At 52.6% G+C, this 20,322-nt stretch overlaps 2 pseudogenes; one reads left to right on the top strand and one right to left on the bottom strand.

The window, feature by feature from the left end:
• The window catches only part of LOC127474815 (zinc finger protein 208-like), a 1,262,639-nt pseudogene that overhangs the window by 838,473 nt on the left and 403,844 nt on the right, over positions 1 to 20,322 (bottom strand).
• The window catches only part of LOC127474817 (zinc finger protein 850-like), a 594,864-nt pseudogene that overhangs the window by 545,460 nt on the left and 29,082 nt on the right, over positions 1 to 20,322 (top strand).

Here is a 20,322-nt window from a genome sequence, read left to right as displayed (position 1 = left end):
GAGGGCTGGGCTTGTGTTAACAGAGAGGAGCTGGAACAAACAGAGCGGTGTAAAACATCGAGTCCTTAAATATATTCTAGAGTTGTTTTGGTTCCCAAAGCTTTTACACTTCCTCCCAGTAATGATTTAATGGGATTGACTCCCAAAGCAGAAATTAAAACTGTCTTCTTGATTGTCTTTGGTGTTGTTCTTCCGTCTCTCAGTGACTCCTGTCTGTGCCAGTGTGCCAACCTGCCAGGGGTGAAGATGCTGCGCTCCAACGCAGAGGGAGCGTCCCTGAAAGGCTGCAACTCTGAGGACCCATCAGGCCTTCAAGCTCATCTGGAAGGTGAGAAGCTTTTGGCTTGTGAATCTGTGCCAACTGAAGCCTGTGTTTGTGCATTTCTATGGCCCAGAAAAGGTCCAGCTGTGGTTTGTCCAACCCTGAGAAGGGCCCACAAGGGCTGCACTGAGTCTGTGACCATCTCAGCCCCAAATCCCCTTGTCCTCCTCCAATTCACACAGCTCTGAGGCAGCACCAGTGTGCAGCTGCTGTGTTTCTGACTGGTTTTCCTCACAGAACTCCTTTCTGTGTGTGTTCCAGGTGCCAGCCTGAAAGGAGTGGCCATGGAGGGCAGTCAGATGAGAGGAATGAACCTCCGAGTTGCAACGCTGAGAAACACCAAACTAAAGAACTGTAACCTCAGGGGAGCAACGTTGGCAGGAACTGATTTGGAAGTGAGTTGGGATTCATTTTCCATCCTATTCCTTTCTCTCCTCTAGTCAGCTCGTAATTGGGGGGAGTGCTGGCTTTTGGCTGACCTCTCCAGCTTCAGAGTACAATGGAGTTCAGGTAAATGGACTTCCAGTAAAGCTTTGAACAGAGTTCTGGGTGCATTCCATTGACACTTCTTCTTCTTTTCCCCTTCAGAATTGTGACCCAGCAGGTTGTGACCTCCAGGAAGCCAATTTGAGGGGCTCTGATGTGAAAGGAGCCATCTTTGAAGAGATGCTGACCCCCCTACACATGTCCCAGAGCTTCAGATAGGGAAGAGAAAACGTCGGAGAGGAAGGAATCCAAACATTTGTCGTGACTTTCTTCTCCTCCTCCTCTTCCTGAATTAGAAGGAATGGTTATTAGACAACTTCCATTTGCAGTAGTGCCTAAGTAGACTCTTTCTGATCACTTTTGGGGAGGGAATTTTTGTTTCAGAGGTGGAGAGAGAGAGTTTCTCCCTTTGTGAAGAGTGAGGAAGTGGGCTGGTTCTGAAACTGGAAAGAGGGGGGGAGGGTTTCAAGACTTTCATTGTTTAGCATTGCCTGACTTTGGAATGCATCTTCATTTCTAAAGCACAATATATGCAATTCTATTTGTTAAGTCTGTAGCTGCAATATGAATAGAAAATGTTATTGCTGTATAGTAGCAAAGAAAGTTGAGATTTACAGGTAGACAAGTGTATTTACAGTCAGTGTCTTCATTCCTGCAGGGTGTTAATGCCAGGGGTGGTCACACAGTGCCCACAGGATGTGTTCAGGTCTCTGCTGGGCTGGAAACAGTGGGGAACTGTCCTCAGAGGTCCTAAATTGCTGTGGAGTAGTTGGAGTGCAGGTTTAGAGCAGCTTTATCCCCTCAAATGTGCAGAGGAAGCTGCTGCCCCTGCAGGGACCTGCCCAGAGCCCGGATTGAGTTCCCCCTGGAAGATCCCTGGGCAGAAATGGGATGTCTCAGTCAATGCTCTGCAAAGGAGTGTGAAATTGCACTCTCAATCCCAGCTGGGAAGAAAAATTCCCCTGCTTCCACATGTCCTGAGCACTCCAGACTGGAGTTCCTGTAGTTTTTTCCTTCTTTGTTGGGAATTCAATGGACAGAGGAAAACACAGAAGTGTCCCCAAAGCAGAGAGAAGCTCTGGGGCCACAGCACCTGCTCCCCCCTCTTCTCATCCCTTCAGCAGATGAAGAAATGGCCCTCAATGTTTTCCCTCAATGTACTGTGCAAATAGTCTCTGAAAGCATAATCATAATCCCATTTCCCAGCCAGATCCACTCTGGGCTGCCTAAAGTGGCTGTAAAAGCATCTTGCCTGGGGCCAAGTGCCCCTTCCACACTTGCTTTACCTGTGGAAAAAAGCAGGGAAAGATGTTTTTTGTGTGAGCACCCTTCACATCTCAGTGTTTGTGATCTTGGGAATCCTCTTGGACCAGGAACAATGGTAGATTATCTGTTGTCATGAGATTTGTACCTGGAGATTGTTTTGATCTGTGTTTAAATCTTCCTTGAAAATACCATTGATAGAAAACAATGTAAAAAAAAAAAGGAAAAAGAAAAAAAAAGACAAAAAGGCCATACGAAGAAAAAAAGGGAGGAAAAAGAGAAAAAGGAGAAAAAAAGAGAAAAAAAAGACAGAAAAAAACTGGAAAAAAATGAGACAAATAATAAAAAAAAGAAAGAAAAAAGAGAAAAAAAGAAAAAGAGAAAGAAAAAAGAAAAAAAGGAAAAAAGGAAGCAGAAAGAAAAAAGGAGAGGAAAAAAAGAAAGAGAAAAGAGAAAAAAAAGTCAGAAAAACAATAAAACCAAAAAAGTATTATCCTCACTCCGCTCACGTGCAAATGGCCGCTCTGATCCGCCGCAAGGACTACAACTCCCATGGTGCCCCGCGCAAAGCGCAGGCGCGGCCATTGGCGTTCGGGGGCGTGGCCGCGCGCTGATTGGCTGCGGCGGTGCTCCTTGAATGCGGTGCGCGCGCAGAGCGCCGTGCTGACTTCCGGGAATCGGTGATGGCGGCGGGTCCTGCCTTTGTCTGTGAGAGCTGGCGGGGGGTGCGGGAGAGCGGGGTCTGGGGATCCCCTCGGGGGCTGCGGGGAGCGCGGCTGGGGGGGGAAAGGCTGGAGGGCTCGGGAGGGTTTAGCGCGGAGGTTCGGGGGTTCTCGGGGGTCAGAGCGCAGGGCCTTGGAACCGTCTCAGGGACCGCGGGGCCCGGGGGCCTCCCAAGAACCCGGATGTTCGATTCGATTGCCGAGAAAGTCCCTCGGAAAAAAAAAGTCAGAACCACCCAACGAAAAAAAGAACCCTGAAAAAAGAAAAAGTGAGAAAAAGGTGAAGGAAAAACTGCAAGGGTCAGGATGATTTTATTGCTTTGGTTCGGTTTTAACTTGGTCTCCTCCTTCTCAGATTCTCTGATCCCTTCCTTTACAGGAAGTTCTTCTGCTGTTCTGTGGTTTTGTGGTCCCTTAGGGGCTTTTAGGAGTCCCTAAGGAGGTTTTTGAGGGTCTCTGAGGGGGTTTGGTTTCCTGGGGGGACTTAGGGGGAGGTTGAAGGTCCTTGAAGGTGTTTGGGAATCCCTGAGGGAGTTTTGGAGTCTCTGAGGGAATTCAGAGGTCCTGGGGGGCTTGCAGGGGGTGTCTTTGAAGGAGTTTTCTGGGTTTCTAGGGGGATTTCAGAAGTCCCAGGCGGTTTTGAGGGTCCCTGAGGGGTTTTTTGGGGTCCCTGAAAGGGCCTGGGGGGTCCCAAGTGGGTTTTGCAGGTCACTGAGAGGGTTTAGGGGGTCCTGGAGGGGGATGAGGTCTCTGAGGGGATTTGTGGGGTCTTTAAGGAGGTTTTGATGTGTCCAGAGGTGGATTTCTGAGGGGATTTCAGGGGTTTTGAGAGGATTTTGTGGGGTCTCTGTGTCGGCAAACCAACCCCAGGGAAAGGGGATCCCAATTCCCCCCTCGAACCCCAGAGACCCCCAAAACTCAGCAGACAGAGCCCCCACAGGGAGGGGGGCTGGAGGGTCCCCTAAAACCCAGCAGTAGGTTCAGGGGATCTCCCAGCCCTCAGGGGAGGGGTCCTGTGGGTGCCCCCCAAAATGCAGGGGGGACATGTAGCAGAACTGAGTAAGGGGATCCCAGTGCCCCCAGTATCGCCCAGTGACCTCCCAGTGACCCTCAGTATGGCCCAGTAACCCCCTCAGTGACCAGCCAGTGTGTCCCAGTGACCTCCCACTGCCCTCCAGTATGGCCCAGTGATCCTCCAGTGAGCACCCAGTAACCCCCAGTATGGCCCAGTAACCTCCCAGTGTCCCTCCGTGTGTCCTGATAATCCCCCAGTAACTCCCTAGTCCCTCCCAGTGCCCCCTGGTTCCCCCCAGTGTGTCCCAGTATCCCCCAGTAATCACCCAGTGTCCCCCAAATCCCCTCAACTGTCCCCAGTGTGTCCCCAGATGCCCTTGGCCTTTCTGTGAGCGTGGGGGGGGCGTTTTTGGGGTCAGAGGGTCCAATGGGGGGGCTCCTGGGGTGAGATGGAGGGTTGGTGACATTAGGGATGGGGTTTGGGGACAGAGGAATTGGGGATGTCAAGGAGGGAATAATGGCCATGGAGAGGCCCTGGGGATGCTGGAGACACCAGGGTTATCTTGGGGTGTCAAGAGGGGAATTAGGGACACCAAGTGGGTCTTGGGGACACCAAGGGGGATCTTAGGGTTCACCTGCTTGTGGTGCAGCCCCTCCTCTCCCACCCCAGGCTCCCAAATGTTCCCTAACCCTTATTTTCCCTTTAATCCCCTCCCCCCACAGATCCCTTTGACCCCCCCAATGCCTCCAAGACCCACAAATCCCCACCCAAACTCCCCAGATCCCCCCAAAGCTTACCCAGCCCCCCCCCCCTGCAAAATCCCTTCCAACCCCACCCCAAGAGGGATCACCCACACCCTGGGACAGGAACACAGTGGGCTGTACTGGGGGCACTGGGCTGTACTGGCAGGGCACTGGGGGGTGCTCAGATGTCTCAGGACAATGTGGCCCAGCTCCAGGAGAGATCCCGGGAGCAGTGAGGAGGTACTGGTCTGCACTGGTCTGTACTGGTTTGTACCCCCAATCCCCAAAGCCCCCCAGGCCCCTGAGTTGGTCCTGCTGCCCCTTGAGTATTTCCAGCTCTTGCAGAACCAGGCATTTCATCAGCAAATGTGCAGGTGACACCCAGCTGGGGGTGTGTTGATGTGCTGGAAGGCAGGAGGGCTCTGGAGCACAAGTGGTGTGAGGAGAGGCTGAGGGAGCTGGGGGTGTTGAGGCTGGAGAAGAGGAGGCTCAGGGGAGACCTCCTGACTGTCTGCAAGTCCCTGCCAGGAGGTTGGAGCCAGGTGGGGCTGGGGCTGTTCTGCCAGGAAGCAGCAGTAGGACAAGAGGGCTGGGTCTTGAGCTGTGCCAGGGGAGGTTTAGGTTGGATAGTAGGAAGCAATTTCTTCCCAAGAGAATAATCAGGCCTTGGAATGGGCTGGGCAGGGAGGGGGTGGAGTCAGCGTCCCTGGAGGTGTTGAAGGTGAGAGTGGATGTGGCCTCAGTGCCATGGTCTGGGAAGCACAGCGGGGTTGGATCCAGGGTTGGACTTGATGATCTCGGAGGTCTTTTCCAACCCAGCTGATTCTGTAATTCTCTGATTGCCATTCCTGTGGCAGCACATGCTTGAGGCTCCATCCCCAGGGTGATAGAGATGTCTGTCCATATCTATCTCCAAGGTTAGTCTGTAAATGTGTGGTGTTAGAAAAGCAGGCTGAGTTCTGGGCTGGTTGTAGAAGGAGAAAGAAGCCCAGAGGCCAGTGCAAGCAGGCAGCCCTGAGCTTGCATCTGATGTCCCCTCCCTGCAGGTTCCTGTCCTTGAGCCCAGGCCCTGAGGTGAGGCTGAGAAGTGGCGCGGAGGTGAGCCCAGAGCTGTCCCTGAGGTGAGGCTGAGAATAAGTGCAAGGCAGAGGTGCTGCTGAGGAAGGAGAGCCCCGTGGTGGGGAAGAGGCGGAGGTTCCCCCCCCCAAGAAGGTGCTGTGTCCATCCCCTGTGTGCCAGGTGAGCTGGGGCTTTGCTGCAGAGCTGCGGGCGCTGATTTGAGCGTCTCCAAGTGCTGAGATGGTGGGCACCCAGGAACACAAACTGTGCCTGGCCACGGAGCCTGCAAGGAGGAGCAGAGACAGCCCTGGCAGTGTGGGGGTCCAGGTTGTCCCTGTGCCTTCCCCTGCAGGCCCTGGCTGTCCCTGCTGGGCCCCTGTCCATCCCCATCAGGTCCCTGCCCGTCCCCCCCGGGCTGAGCTCCCCCCAGGAAGTGCCGTGGAGCTGAAGCTGCTGCCATCCCCCCCTGCAGCCGCTGCCCCAGCCAAGGGAGCAGCAAAGGCAGGGCCAGGAGCAGAGGCAGCAGCAGGGGAGCCCTGGGGGGCCGAGAAGCTCTTGTGTGGGGCAGGAAAGAGGCGCTGGGCACGAGGCCGGGGCTGTGCTGAGCAGGCCCAGCCCTCACATCCCCCCAGCCAACGCCGGCTGCACGGGGGGCTTGGGAGGGACCCCCAGCTCGTGTGCCCCACACTGAGCTGGCAGAGAGAGAGCCAAGGGACAGGGTTACTTGCCTTGAACCCTGGAGAGTGGGGGAGGCTGGAGAGAGGGGAGAGGTGCAAGAGCCCTGAGAGCCTGGAGAGGGGGAAGCTCGGGCCCCCTGTGCTTAGCCAGCTTTGGGGGCCTTGCTGTTGGTGCCAAATTGCCCCTGGTCAGGCTGAACCCAGAGCCCGCCCACGTGTCAGGGGCCCCGATCCACTCCCTGCTCTCCTTACCCTGGGGCAGCCTCTGGTGTCCCCCTGCCTGTGTGGCTGTTTGGTTTCCTTGGGCACAGCCGGCCCTTGTGCAGGGCTGTGCCCTTGGGGGCTCTTGGGGGTGGGCATGAGGTGTTTTTTGGGGGTGCCGGGCTGGGTTGGGGGCAGAGCCCCGGCGGTGGGTGGGGGGATGCGGGTCCCCCCCACGGTGGGGGTTGGTGTTGCTGGGTCAGGCCCCGCCGGCTCCATTGTCAGTCCGGTGCCGGCGGGGGGGACACAGCGGGTTTGGGGCCCCCCGGGAGTGCCGGGGGTGGGTGTGGAGCCCGGGAGCTGCCGAGTGTGGAGGGCGGAGTGGGGAGATGGCGGAGCTGGGGGACCCCCGGCAGCCTGGAGGGAGAAGCACGGAGAGGGAGGAGCCCTGGGACCCCCAGGAGCCTGAAAAGTGGGGCATGGAGAAGGGGAAACCTGGACAGTGGGGACCCCTGGGATCCCCAGAACAACAAAGTGGAAAACGTGGAAGGGGAGAACGTCTGGGAATATGGCACCCTGAAGGTGAGAGTCAGAGGAGAAGGGACTCTTGGGACCCCCAACACCCCAGAGGAGTCAGAGGGTCAGTCAGGGGAGACCCTCTGAACCCCAGAGGGAAGAGACCAGAGAGGAGGAATTTCTGGGATTATTTTTTTGCGCTGCATGTTCATAGTTTCGAGTATTTTTTGACTTAGCTGTAACGTTTTGCAGTTTGGGGGGGCGAGGGTCTTCTTGCTATTGTCTGAGTCTTGGTGTTTTGGAGTGTTTTATTGACACAGGACGCCCAGTGAGTTCTAGGAGGAACCCCCAAGCCAACGTGCTCAGCCCTTGTTTTCCCCCCATCAGGATTTGTCCTTCCCAAAGCTTGGGCGGATGGAGGAGGAGGCTGTGAGGAAGAGGAAGATGCCTTGGGCCCCCCAGGCAGGTGAGGAGGAAGTCAGTGTCCCTTTGGGCGGGTGTTGTGCTGGCTCTGTCAGCCCAGCATGGCCCCGGCTGCAGGACAACCCCGCTGGCGCCGCCGTCCTGCCGGGGCCGGAGTTGGGGGAATGTCCTTGGCCTTCCCTGTGGGCCGGAGGCAAATCCCCTGCCTGTCCTTCTTGCTTCCTGCCCCAGGCCCCGAGCTGAGGAGGGAGAGCCCGGAGGACAAATCCCCCCGTGAGACCCTGGTGGGAGAGGCCGTTTTGAAGGGCTCCCCGGCGCAGGAAGGCAGCGGGGAGGAAAAGGGCCGGAGATCCCCCCGCAGGAGGGGCTCCAAAGCCAGCCCAGGGTGCTCTGAGGAGGAAAGAGCCAGCCTGTGCCGGGAAGGCAGCCTGAGCTTGAGGGGGAGCTCTGACCTGGTGGTCCCTGAGCAGCCTCCCAGCAGAGAGAAGCCCTTCCAGTGCTTGGAATGTGGGAAGAGCTTCAGGAAAAGCTCCAACCTGATTAGACACCAGCACATCCACACCGGGGAGCGGCCCTACAGGTGTGGGGAATGTGGGAAGAGCTTCAGTGATAACTCGGGCTTGATCCAACACCAGCGCATCCACACTGGGGAACGGCCCTACCCGTGTGGGGAATGTGGGAAGAGCTTCAGCTGTAGCTCCCACCTCCTCACCCACCAGCAAATCCACACGGGGGAACGACCCTACACGTGTAGGGAATGTGGGAAGAGCTTCAGCTTCTGCTCCAACCTCCGCACCCACAAGCGCATCCACACTGGGGAACGGCCTTATTCTTGTAAGGAATGTGGGAAGAGCTTCAGCCGAAACTCCCACCTCCTTTCCCACCAGCACATCCACTCTGGGGAACTGCCCTACACATGTGGGGAATGTGGAAAGAGCTTCAGGAAGAGCTTCCACCTCCTCACCCACCAGCACACGCACACTGGGGAACGGCCCTACAAGTGTGGGGAATGTGGGAAGAGCTTCAGGCAGAGCTCCAACCTGATCCAACACCAGCGCATCCACAGTGGGGAACGGCCCTACAAGTGTGGGGAATGTGGGAAGAGCTTCAGGCAGCAATCCGGCCTGCTCACCCACCAGCGCATCCACACTGGAGAACGGCCCTACAAGTGCTTGCAATGTGGGAAGAGGTTTCCGACCAGCTCCAATCTCCTCCTGCACGAGCGGACACACACGGATGAGAGGCCCTTCCGCTGCACCGACTGTGGGAAGGGCTTCAAGCAGAACTCCACCCTCGTCACCCACCGGCGCATCCACACCGGGGAGAGGCCCTACAAGTGTGGGGAGTGTGGGAAGAGCTATACCCACAGCTCTGCCTTGACCAGACACCAACGGACCCACCAGTAAGGGAAGCCCTACCAGTGCCCCGACTGCGGGAAGAGCTTTGGCTGCCGCTTCCACCCCGAATGAACTCCCTGATGCTGAGGCAACCCCTGGAGTGCAGTGACTGTCAGTCCATCCCTTTTACCACAAAGGACCAGTCCCCTTTCCCAGGGGCAGGTTCTTCCAACAGAACCCTTCTTGGGAGGTGTGTGGAGATTTCTGCATTGGCTGGGGACCCCCCAAGGTCACTGCTGGAGGTTGAGAGCAGAGATCTCTCTCCATGAATGTTAGTCTGGGGGAGTTCCATCCAACCGTAATTAGGAATTACAGGTTTTGTGCCAGCTTGGGTAGAATTGCTTCAACAATTGCTTTAGTGTAGAGCACTGTCCTATCTTATGCCGTTCTCCTGGTAGTTTTAGTGTTTCTGTTGTGCCGTAAATAATTCTGATGAAGATCTTTTGTCTGATCATTTGGAACCCTAAATAAATTAATTTCTCTCAATAGATCTGATTTGCCATCATTTAACCTGGAGGACAAAAATGATTCAGTTACACCTCTGTAATTCCTCTAAACTGAAAGCGTTGGCATAATCCAAGGCTGAGATTGGATCCAGCACCCCACAGGAAGTTGGGAGCTCAGGGGGGCCACCCCCCTTTCCCAACCCCTCTGTGCCCAAAGACCCCCATGAGACCATCCAACCCACCAGACCACCCCCCCTTTTCCACCCTTCTCCCTGTTCCTTCCATATTCCCATTGTCCCCTCAATCCCCCATTTCCCCCCTGAACAGTTTTGGGGTCCCAACCCCCACTGTTTGCCCCCTCTCCTGTGGGCACTAAAAGAGAAAATGAGGCTGCACACACAGAGTTCCATTGTGGGACTTGTCCGCCCATCTTTCCGGTGTCCCCCTTTCATTGGGGTTCCTTTGGAAACAGCGCCTGGGCTTTGTCTTTTAGTCCACCAGAGTTCCCAGCATGGCCCCAAAGCCTGATCCCTGTGCCCTGATCCCACACATTCCCCTCCCCTCATGTGCTGGCTGTGTTCAACCACCAGAGAAAAACACAGGCTGCCATGCAGAGCGTTCCAAGTGGTTTCCACTTTGGCAAACAGCACTCTCTGGATGGAAAACACCAGTCAAGGCCAAAACACTCCTTTTGGATCCGAATTAACTGAATGCAGCTGTTGCTGCCTTATGTTGTTCCCACATAAATTCTCAGGGTTCCTTTGCTTCCAGGAGGCCCCACATGCCCCAATGGCCCCTGGATTCCAAGAGCTTCCACAGTCTCCAAAGGTTCCTTTACTTCCATGAGGCCCTGCAGTCCCAAAATACCCTTTGGATTCTCAGAGATTTCCCACTGTCCCAGGGTCCCTTGTGCTTCAGAAGGAGCTGCAGTGGGACAGTGGCCCCTTGGTTCCGTGAGCTCTGCAGTGTTCCAGGAATCCTTGGGTTCCAGGAGAGCCTGCAGTTTCACAAGGAGCACTTGAATGCAGGAGGTTCTGCAGGGTCCCAATGGCCCCTGGATTCTGGGAGGTTCAGAAATATCTCCGGGCTCCCTTGGTTCCAGGAGGACACACGTGTCAGCAGGAACCCTTGGTTCCAGGAGGTTCGACAGTGTCCCAGAATTCCTTTGATTTCATGAGGCCCTGGATTGTCCCAATGGCCTCCTGATTCCATCAGCCCCCTCAATGTCACAATGGTCCCTTGGTTCCGTGAGTTTCTGCAGCGTCCCAGGGTTCCTTTTGTTCCATGGGGAGCTGCAGTGTCACAATGGGCCCTGAATTCCAGGAGTTTTGCCAGGGCGACAGTGTTACCTTGATTCCATGAGATTCCACAGTGTCCCAGGGTTCCTTTGGCTCCAGAAGGCCCTGCAGTGTCCCAATGGTCCTTGGTTCCATGAAGTTCCACCATGTCCTTGCTGGAACATGCGTGGCTGTAATGCTGCCCCACCTGCAGAGCTGCCTCCAGCTCTGGGCTCCAGCACAGGAAGGACATGGACCTGTTGGAGCGAGTGCAGAGGGGAGCAGCAAGGGGATCAGAGGGATGGAGCAGCTCTGCTGTGAGGAAAGGCTGAGAGAATTGGGATTGTTGAGGCTGGAGAAGAGAAGGCTTTGGGGTGACTTGATTGTGGCCTTGTAGTGCCTGAAAGGAGCCAACCAGAAAGATGGAAAGAGACTTTGGACAAGGGCCTGGAGTGACAGGACAAGGGGCAGTGGCTTCACACGGGTAGAGGGAAGGGTTGGAGGAGATAGTAGGAAGGAAATCTTTCCTCTGAGGGTGCTGAGATGCTCTTTAAGGCCCCTCCCAAGCCAAAGCATTCCATGATTGTGGGACTGGTGGGTGAGGTGGTGGTCGGAGCCGTCTGGGGCACAGGGACCCAAAATGAGGGAGTTTTCCATTGTGGGGGAAGGAAGGAGGGGGCAGCAGAACTGACCCCTTGGACACCTGGCAGGCAGGCTTTGGCTGGAAGCTGCTGATGGGGAGCTGAGTGAAGCCCCCACAATGCAGGAGGAAATGGTCAGTGACCTGCTCTGCCAGTGAGACCCCCCCAAGTGCCTGGGCCCACATGGGATGCAGCCAGGAGTCCTGAGGGAGCTGGAGAAAGAGCTGGCCAAGCCACTCTCACTCATTCCCCAGCAGTGCTGCACAACTGCACAAGTCCCAGCTGACTGGCAACAAGCAAATGGGATGCCCATCCCCAGGAAGGGCTAAAAGGAGCATCAGAGGGACTGGAGAGCTGCTCAGCAGGAAGGGACTTGGGGGTGCTACTTGACAGCAGCTGGATATGAGGCAGAGTGTGCCCAGCGGGGCAAGAAGGCCAAGGGCATCGTGGCCTTTGTGGAGAAGAGTGTGGCCAGCAGGAGCAGAGAACTGATTGCCCCTCTGTGCTGGGCACTGGGGAGGCCCCACCTGGAGTGCTGTGTCCAGTTCTGGCCCCTCAGTGCCAAAAGGCCCTTGAGGGGCTGGAGCGTGTCCAGAGAAGGGAACGGAGCTGGGGAAGGCTCTGGAAAACATGTCTGCTGAGGGACGGCTGAGGGAACTGGGCTGGTTGAGTCTGGAGAAGGGGAGGCTCAGGGGGGACCTCATTGCTCTCTGCAATGACCTGAGAGGAGGTTTTAGTGGGTGTGGGGGTTGATCTCTTCTGCAAAGTCTTTAGTGACAGGAAGAGAGGAAACGACCTAAACTGCATCAGGCGAGGATCAGATTAGATGTTAAAAAAAAACTTTTTCCACTGAGAGTGTTCATGCATTGGAACAAGTAGCCCAGGGAGGTGGTGGAGTCTCTGGAAGTGTTCAGGTGTGTGGTGGGTTGACTTTGGCTGGACACAAGGTGCCCTCTCAGCCACTCTATCATTCCCAGTGGGACAGGGGAGAGAGTAAGGTGGGAAAAAAACCTGACTTGTCGGTTGAGATAAGGCAGTTTATTTAAAGTAAAAAGCAAAGCAATGCTTGAACACCCAGAATCAAAAGACAGCAGGGTTTGTTCTCTGCTTCCCATGAGCAGCCATGGTCGGCCACTCCCCAGGAGCAGGGCTTGGGTCCGCGGGACGGTTCCTCAGCAGGCAGCCATCAGACAATGAATGCCCCCCTCCTGCTCCGGGCCTCAGCTTTTAGAGCTGAGCTGACCTCCCATGGGCTGCAATGTCCCTTGGGTCAGTTGGGCTCAGCTGGCCTACTTGGGTCCCCTGCCAGGCTCTTGCCCTCAGCTAAGGAAGGAATGTCCCAGTGTTGGTGCTGTGCTCAGCAGTGGCCAAAACACTGGGGTGTTCTCAACCCCCTTCCAGCTGCCAATGCCAAGCCCAGCCCTGGGAGGGCTGCTGTGGGGAACTGAACTGCAGCTCAGCCAGACCCAACCCAAATATCTATGGCACATATTCTATAGAATCCATCCTTAGGTGTTGTATGATAGATCTGTAAGATATTACAAAGAATAAGCAATAATAAGGGAAGTGTCCTCCTTAGGGACACACCCCCTAACTACTGCCTGGGTTTGTTCCCTGGGGGTCTCTGCAGCAGCAAGCACAGCCCCACACTGACTGCTCTGGGCTGTGCAGGCATTTGTGGTTCTTCCTGTCTGACAAACAAACACAACCTTGGGATGGATCTGGATGTGACTGGATGTGATGTCACAGGGGAGCTGTGATGCCATATAATGGATGTGATGTCATAGATGAACCTTGATATCACAACAAGGATGTGATGGCACAGGGGAGCTGTGATGTCACGGGGCAGGTGTGATGTCATAGACAACCTGTTATGTCACAGGGGATGATGTGATGTCATATGATGGTTGTGACGTCATATGATGGATGTGACATCAGCTGTGATGTCAGAGGGGAGGATGTGATGTCATATGATGGTTTTGATATCGTAGGGGAGGATATGATGCCATAGGGGACCTGTGATGTCACAGGTGGATGTGATGTCAAAGGGAAGATATGGTATCATAGGAGGGGTGTGATGTCATATGATGGATGTGATGTCATACTAGATGTCACAGGGAGGTGTGATGTCACAGGAATGCTGTGATGTCACATGAGAGCTGTGATGTCACAGGAGGTCGTGATTTCATAGGGGAGCTGTGGTGTCATATGGGAGCTGTGATGTCATATGAGAGGTGTGGCGTCACAGGAAGGATATGATGTCATGAGTAGCATGTGATGTCCTAAAAGAGTGACACATACCCCCCCAACCTTGCTCCAGCTAAAGCCATGGAATTTGTCTTTGTTTCCCTTGGGTTCAAGGTCAGGCTGTTTTATTTCCAGGGATGTCTAGAGATGAGTTAAGCGGAGCTCAGACCTTTTGGTGAGAAAGGAGTTGTTTACTCTGGAGCATTTGAACTCAGCCTTTTGTTACTGGTTTCTTCCCACTGTTTCAGAGCAGTTCATTTCCCAGGGGGAAAGCTCTGATTCCCCAGCACAGTCAGCTTCTCCTGAGCTCAGGATCTTTCACTGGTCTCATTTTTCTCCAGTATTAATTCTGTGCCAAATTCTTGCTTCCTAGGTCAGTGAAATGTTAGAAGAGAGAGAATCTCACCTGGATCTTGAACAGAACACTTACAGACTTCTTTATTCTAGTGAATTCTTCCCTAATAGTTCTGGATGACAGGACACCCATGTGAAAAGTCCCTTTTCTGGTTTTCAGGACTTAAAATAGATGCTTTTCTGATGTGGGTATTTATTGGAGTGTTATTTATTCAACTGTGAGGGTTGAATTGAGTGTTCCTTGCACCTTTAAAAAGTGCAACCCATTTAATCTGTTGTTTTAAAAACCATGCCTTAGATGTCAGACAACATAAAGACAGCACGTAGAGATAACCCTGCTGAAAGTGATGGTTCCAGTCATCCCGTGTATGGATCAAAGATTTCCAAGGCTTTGTTCCAAGGCTGGGTGCACATGGACTGGGAGAACTTTTCCTGCCGGAGCCGCTCTCCCTGCACCGCCAGGAAGAGCAGGGACCGCATCGCCCCGGCCGCAGCGGCGCAGAGGCTGCTCGGGAGGGGACAGTGTGCTGGAGGGAGCTGCCCACTCGCTGTCCTCACTGCCTGCCCAGCGCAGGGCTGGGGGGAATTGAGCCAGGCAGGAAAAGGGAACGGCGGCCATCGCACGGGGCTGAAATGACACGGGAAGGAGCAAACAGCCTGGCTGGGGGAGCACAGTTTGGGAAGGGGGCACAGGGAAAACCCACTGGGATGTTCCGGGGTAAATAACAGAAAATAAACAGGGGAGGGTCCCCTTTCAGATATGGTTTATAGATCAGTGCACTGTGTATAGTGTAAGAGAGCTTCAGAAATGGAAGAATGCAGTTTCTGCAGCTTTTACTACAGTGACACGTTTTTTATAAAATACATAAAAGCAACGATAAGTTGGGTGTTAGGTTGGGCTTTTTTTGGTTGGTTTGTTTGTTTGTTTGAGTGGATGCATTGTCCCTCCAGCCCCCCCAAAGGAGCTTTCTTGAATGTACCTTCTTACAGCTGATTTGAATGATTAGTTTAGATAAGCCTCTAAGAGTAGATGCATTTCAGTGAAATCAGGGCACATATCTTTTTGGCTCTGGTGCAAGATTGAAACTAATTTTTTTCTTCCTCTTTGGCTCAATTAAAAGCCATCTTAAAACACTCCCAGTATATTGTGTGAGTGCAGGGCTTGAGCTTGAATGTATGAGATTGAATGGACACAGAGAAAGAACTAACATTCAGAAACATATCTGCTTCCCTGTCTCAATTAACAAACCCCACAGTTTGACACATTAATAATATCCATAGTAATTGTGATTTGACTACATATTGTGACCTGCATATGCACATGTGAGCATAAGGACATACAAAATAGGTGTTGTAGTTTCTGCAGTTCTTGTGTTATGGGTGAGGGGAGAGAGGATTCGAGCTAAAAATTGTCTGAACATTTTGAGAGTGCAGAGACATCTGTCTGACCATCACTAGGTATGCTTTGATTTTAAGGCAGAGCATGTTAAACAATGAAATAACTTAAAGCCAGCTGCAGTCTTGAATTTTTGCTCTTTCAGCAATAACAGTAGCACTAATAATTACTAATAGTTAATGAGCTAACATGCAATAAATGTATCTGCTCATTTTGACATATGTGTCAGTTTAATAATTTTAAATGAATCAGTGCATTTGTAACAGGAAATCTCCCTCAACCTCTGATTAAAATGTAACATTGACTAAAGGATTATAGAGCAGACTTAATTTTACTGACTGTTTTAACAGCTGTCACAGCTGTTGGAAGAAGGAAAGGCAATTGAAACACTCTAAAAAAAGGGGGTGGGGAGAGCAGAACGGGAGTAGTTTAATAATTTAAACATGGTCTCTGAATGCCAAACATAAAACATTGAGCAGATCTGTAACTCCAGGAAGCTGCTGTACACTATGTATGTTTGCCTTTTGGGCTCACTGTGTTTCATTCATTTGAACACTGAGCAGTTTCCCTCCTTTCTCCATTTAAAAATGTGCAACAGCGTTTAAATGTGGAGCAAATTCAGCTGTTCATGTGCCTGGAGTTTCATCTTAGAATGCAGCTGATAGAATACTCAGCTGACAGGAAATAAAGGCTGTGTAGAATGGCTGTAACATTTCAAAAGTGGACACAGGTGTCACATCCTGTGAATGCTGCAGTGCAGTGAGGGTTGGTGTACATATTTTATGTTTTTCTAACCATTCTCATGTTGTGATGTGGGAATGGTGTGTGGAGTTCCCCTGCAAGTCTGTCTGGGTTATGTCTGTGTAGGGATGAACAGGAGTGTGTGTGTAGATTCCCATGCCTGTGTGTTTGTGTGTGTGCAGGGGGATTCTGTGCTAAACTCATTGAGCTACAAGGTGCACAAAGGACCCCCTTGCTTTCTAAATTCCTTCTCAGAGAGGAGCCTGGGGGTGGCTGGATCCAATCTCAGGCTCAGACTTTGGTTTCAATTGAAGGAATTATACAGGAGTGATTCAACCACTTTGTCCTGCAGGTTTTAGTGATGGCAAATCAAAAATATTTCTATAAAAACAATGATTTATTATGACAAATGAACAAAAAATTGATCAGAAAAGTGAACAGATGAAAGAACTTAAAGAGAATTATTTACTTCAAATTATAAAAGCCAAAAACCCCTATAGTATAGTGTAAGATAGGACAGTGGAGTCTATCAAAGTAACTCTATAAAAGCAATTGGATCAAAGCCAGCAAAAAGAAACAATCCTGATGCAGAGATTGAGGTAACTCATCCCACAACGACAGGGGGTAATTCTTTTTTCTTCCACCCAACCCCTGGGCAGTGACCATGAGGAGCTGTCCCTGCTTCATGGCAGAAGCTCCACACACTTCAAGGAAGTCTGTGGAAGAATCTGACACATGACAGTTGGACGGGGCTTTTATAGTTATCAAGAGTTTATCTGCCAGACATATTTGCAGGTCAGGGAGCAGCTTATCTATCAAATCCTGATCAGAAAGCAGGATGTGTGTTTGAAGTTTCAGGAACCATTTAAGGTTTAGCATAATTCAACATTAAAATCAGCACCTTGACACCAGCAGTAACTCATCACAGAGGGTGTGCATTGTTTGCAATCTCTGACAATTTTTTAGGTATTATCAAAGCAGAGCATCCTGCCAGAAACAGCCCATTGATTCCATGAGGTTCCAAAAACTCTCAGGGTTCCTTTTGTTCCATGAGGCCCTGCAGTGTCACAATGGCTCCTTGATTCCAGGATGTTCCAAAACATCCCCGGGTTCCCTTGGCTCCAAGAGGCTCCCCAGTGTCCCCCCGGCCCCTGGATTCCCAGCAGGCCCTGCAGTGTCCCAATGGCCACTGGGTTCCAGGAGCCACAGCGGCTGCCGCCGGCGTCTGTGCCCGGAGCCGCCGCTCCCACGGGGCTGCCGCACTCACCGCCGGGGTTGCCGCTCGCGCAGCCGCCGCTCTGCCCCGGCTGCACCGGGACCCGGCACCGCCTCGGGCCTGCGCTGCCGCCTCAGCGGCCACAGGGACACAGCCATGGGGGACCTTTGCTCTGACACTGATGGGGCCTGGCTTTGTTCTGCTTGGGGCTGGGCTTTGGGAAAACTGCTGTTCATTTTCGTGCTCCACTGGGACAGCTCCTGAATTCCAAAGGTTTCCTAATCCAGGGGGAGGGGTTTCTATGGCATCAGAGGTGCTGCCCCTCAGGACACATTGTCAATAAACCATCCAGCTGACTGGGATGGGTGTAAGAGCTGGGGAACACAGGATAATCAGTCATCCCCTGAAAATCTTGGAATGTTCTCTACCTTAATTGTAACCCAAATGCAACAGTTTGGATACAATTTCCAAATAGTTTGGAAACTCCAGTCATTCCTGACACCAGGAGGGAAATTCAGCAGATCACTAAAGCCAGTCCCCTTGGGAGCCCACAACCAGCAGGGCTGAGGGAGGCCCTGGCAGCTCCCCAGCACCTCCCTCTCAGTGGGACACCTCTGGCAGCCTCTCCCAGCTCGGGAACCCTCCAGTTTGCAACACTCCAAAGACCCTCCCTGATGCCCAGGACAATTCTGATCTCCCTCCACAAACACTCCTCCAGTTGTGACCCTTGTCTGTTGGCAAACACAAAGGGGTTTGTGGGAGTGTTTCCCTGACAAGAAGGAGAATTTGGGAGAGGGACCTTTCCACACCCAGCTCTTGATGTGTCCACAGATCTCTGCCTGGGTGTGGGTGTGAATTGACAGTGGTGTGAAGGTTGTTCTTGTGAATCTCTAATTCAGTCACTGTTAAAATTGTAGCAAATGCTATTGAATCACCTGATAACTGTTCAATTGTTCAATGATCAAATGCTACTAATCTCTTTTACCCCCTTGTCTTTGGATCCAAAGCCTTTGCACCCTGACCCTCTTGCATAGCAAGACTCTGTGTAAATCATTCCTATTCATCAAAAAATATATATTTTTCATAACTTCCACTTTAAAATCTTCCTCCTTAGCTAAACAACAAAACAACTCAAATTAGCTGTAGAAGTCTTGAAGACTTGAAGACAATTAAAGGAAGGGAAAGAATTTGTTTTTCAGTGTTTTAATGGGTCCCACAGTGTTTTTGAAGTTGCATCAGCTGTCAGTCCAAGATGGGTCATGTCAGAGCTGGAGAGGTTGGGGGGTGAGGAGCAAGGTTGATCATATGAGGTCAGTCTGGATCTCCTGAGGTGACACTCAGCATCAAGATCACTTGGAGAACACCTTTATCACCTCTTCTCTGAACTAAAAAATAACCATCATTGAATTAAAAAAAAGTACAAACTTCGAAGACTTGTTTTGAAATTTCTTTGAAGACAATTAAAGGAAAACAAAGAGATCCTGAGGGATTTTTTCATTTTAATGAGCCCCACGGTGTGTTTGCAGCCCAGCCCATGATCCTGAGGTACTAAGAGAAGATTGAAGCATCTGCTGAAGAAGTCAGAAGCCAAAGTGCAAGTGCCTTGAAGCATTGCTGGGCCCCACTGAGGGCAGGCACTGCCAAAGCCTCCCCAGGGACTCCTTGGAGCAGCTCCTTGGAGGCCAGGAGTGCAGGCAGACAAAGGCTCTGGGCAGGCCCCTGCAATGCTGAGCAAAGCCTGCCTTGGTTTTGTGGAGCACAAAGGCCAAGGGCTGAGCCCCAGGCCCTGGCCCAGCAGATCCTGTCCCTCCCGGCTGGCTCAGGGCTGTTTGGGGGGCACTGGGATGGGAGGGGGAGGAACAACAAAGGCCCAAAACTGGGCAACCCCTGCCAGGCTCCTGAGGGAGGGGCGAGGCAGAACCCAAGTGCAGAACCTGCCAGGAAAGTTGCTTGTGGTGTCCTGAGTGGCAGAGGCAGCTGCCAGAGGCAAGGGGACAAAGGCCTGGGTGCCTTTGGGCCTTGCAGCCCTGCCAGAGCCCTTGGCCATCTCTCCTGCAGGCTGTCCTGCCCTGGCCCTGCTGCTGCTCTGGCCTTGCAGGCTGCACACACCCCTCCTGCTTTCCCACCCCCTCCCAGCAGCATTTCTAGACCCTCCCTGATGTCTCTGCACCAGCTCTGGCTGTTGCCATGGGCACTTGGCCTTCTGAACTTGGATCCTGAGCCCCTGTGCCACAGGACATCCCTGCCAGAGCCCAGGCCCTTCTCCTGGGGGTCACTGCAGAGCTGAGCAGATCCAGGTCACCTCCCATTCCTCTGCCAACCCCCTGGGCCTGCTCTGGGCCCTCCAGGTCCTTGCCCTGCTCCCAAGGGCTGTGGGGGTGCTGAATGGTCAGGGCTTGGGGTTTAGAGCACAGGGTGGGTATTAGGCAAAACTTTGGGAGGTTTGTTGTTCTGCTGGCAGTGTCTGGTTCATGATTAGGGGAAGAGCTTTTTGGGTTGGGTTAGGATTAAAGCTTGACTTTTCATACTGCTAATACAGGTTTGGGAATGGGGTGGGCATTGGAGGACAAATAAGAGTCTGGAGTTCTGGGTTTGGGCTTTTTCTGGCTTGGAATTAGAGCAGTGGATTCCTTTGAGTGGGAGGGGCAGCACTTTTGGTTAGTGTTGGGGCTTCAGGTTACAAAGTGCATAAAGGTCCATCAGGAATGTTCGCACGGTCATTGTTTCAGCACCCTCAGAATTCCCTGAATCTTTTTTTACCTCATCAAAATCTCTCCTCTCTGTTGGCCAAGCCCCAATTTCCTCCCCTTCCCCAATTATTTTATCCCTTTTTTTCCAGTTCTCCCTGACCTCCTGAAAACTTCCATCTGGGTGGGGTCAGCTCTGTGATGCCACTGTGCAACCTCATGGAATCAAGAGGCAATTGTGGCACTGCAGCACCTCATGGAAAGACAGGAACACAGGGACACTGTGAAATCTTGTGGAACCAGGGACCATTTAACATTTGGGACCTCGTGGAACCAAAGGAACCCTGAAACCTTTTGGAACCTCATGGAGCCAGGGAGCCATTGTGTCACTGTGGTGCCTCATGGAAACAAAGGAAACCTGGGACACAGTGGAACCTCATAAAATCAAGGAGCCACTGTGACACTACAGGGCCTTTTTGGAGCCAAATGGACC

This window comes from Manacus candei, unplaced genomic scaffold (assembly GCF_025592945.1).
Source record: "Manacus candei isolate 608988 ecotype Guabito, Panama unplaced genomic scaffold, ASM2559294v1 h1tg000045l, whole genome shotgun sequence".
NCBI lineage: Eukaryota > Metazoa > Chordata > Aves > Passeriformes > Pipridae > Manacus > Manacus candei.
The sequence above is the reverse complement of the archived record's forward strand: the minus strand, read 5'-3'. Positions and strand labels throughout refer to the sequence as shown.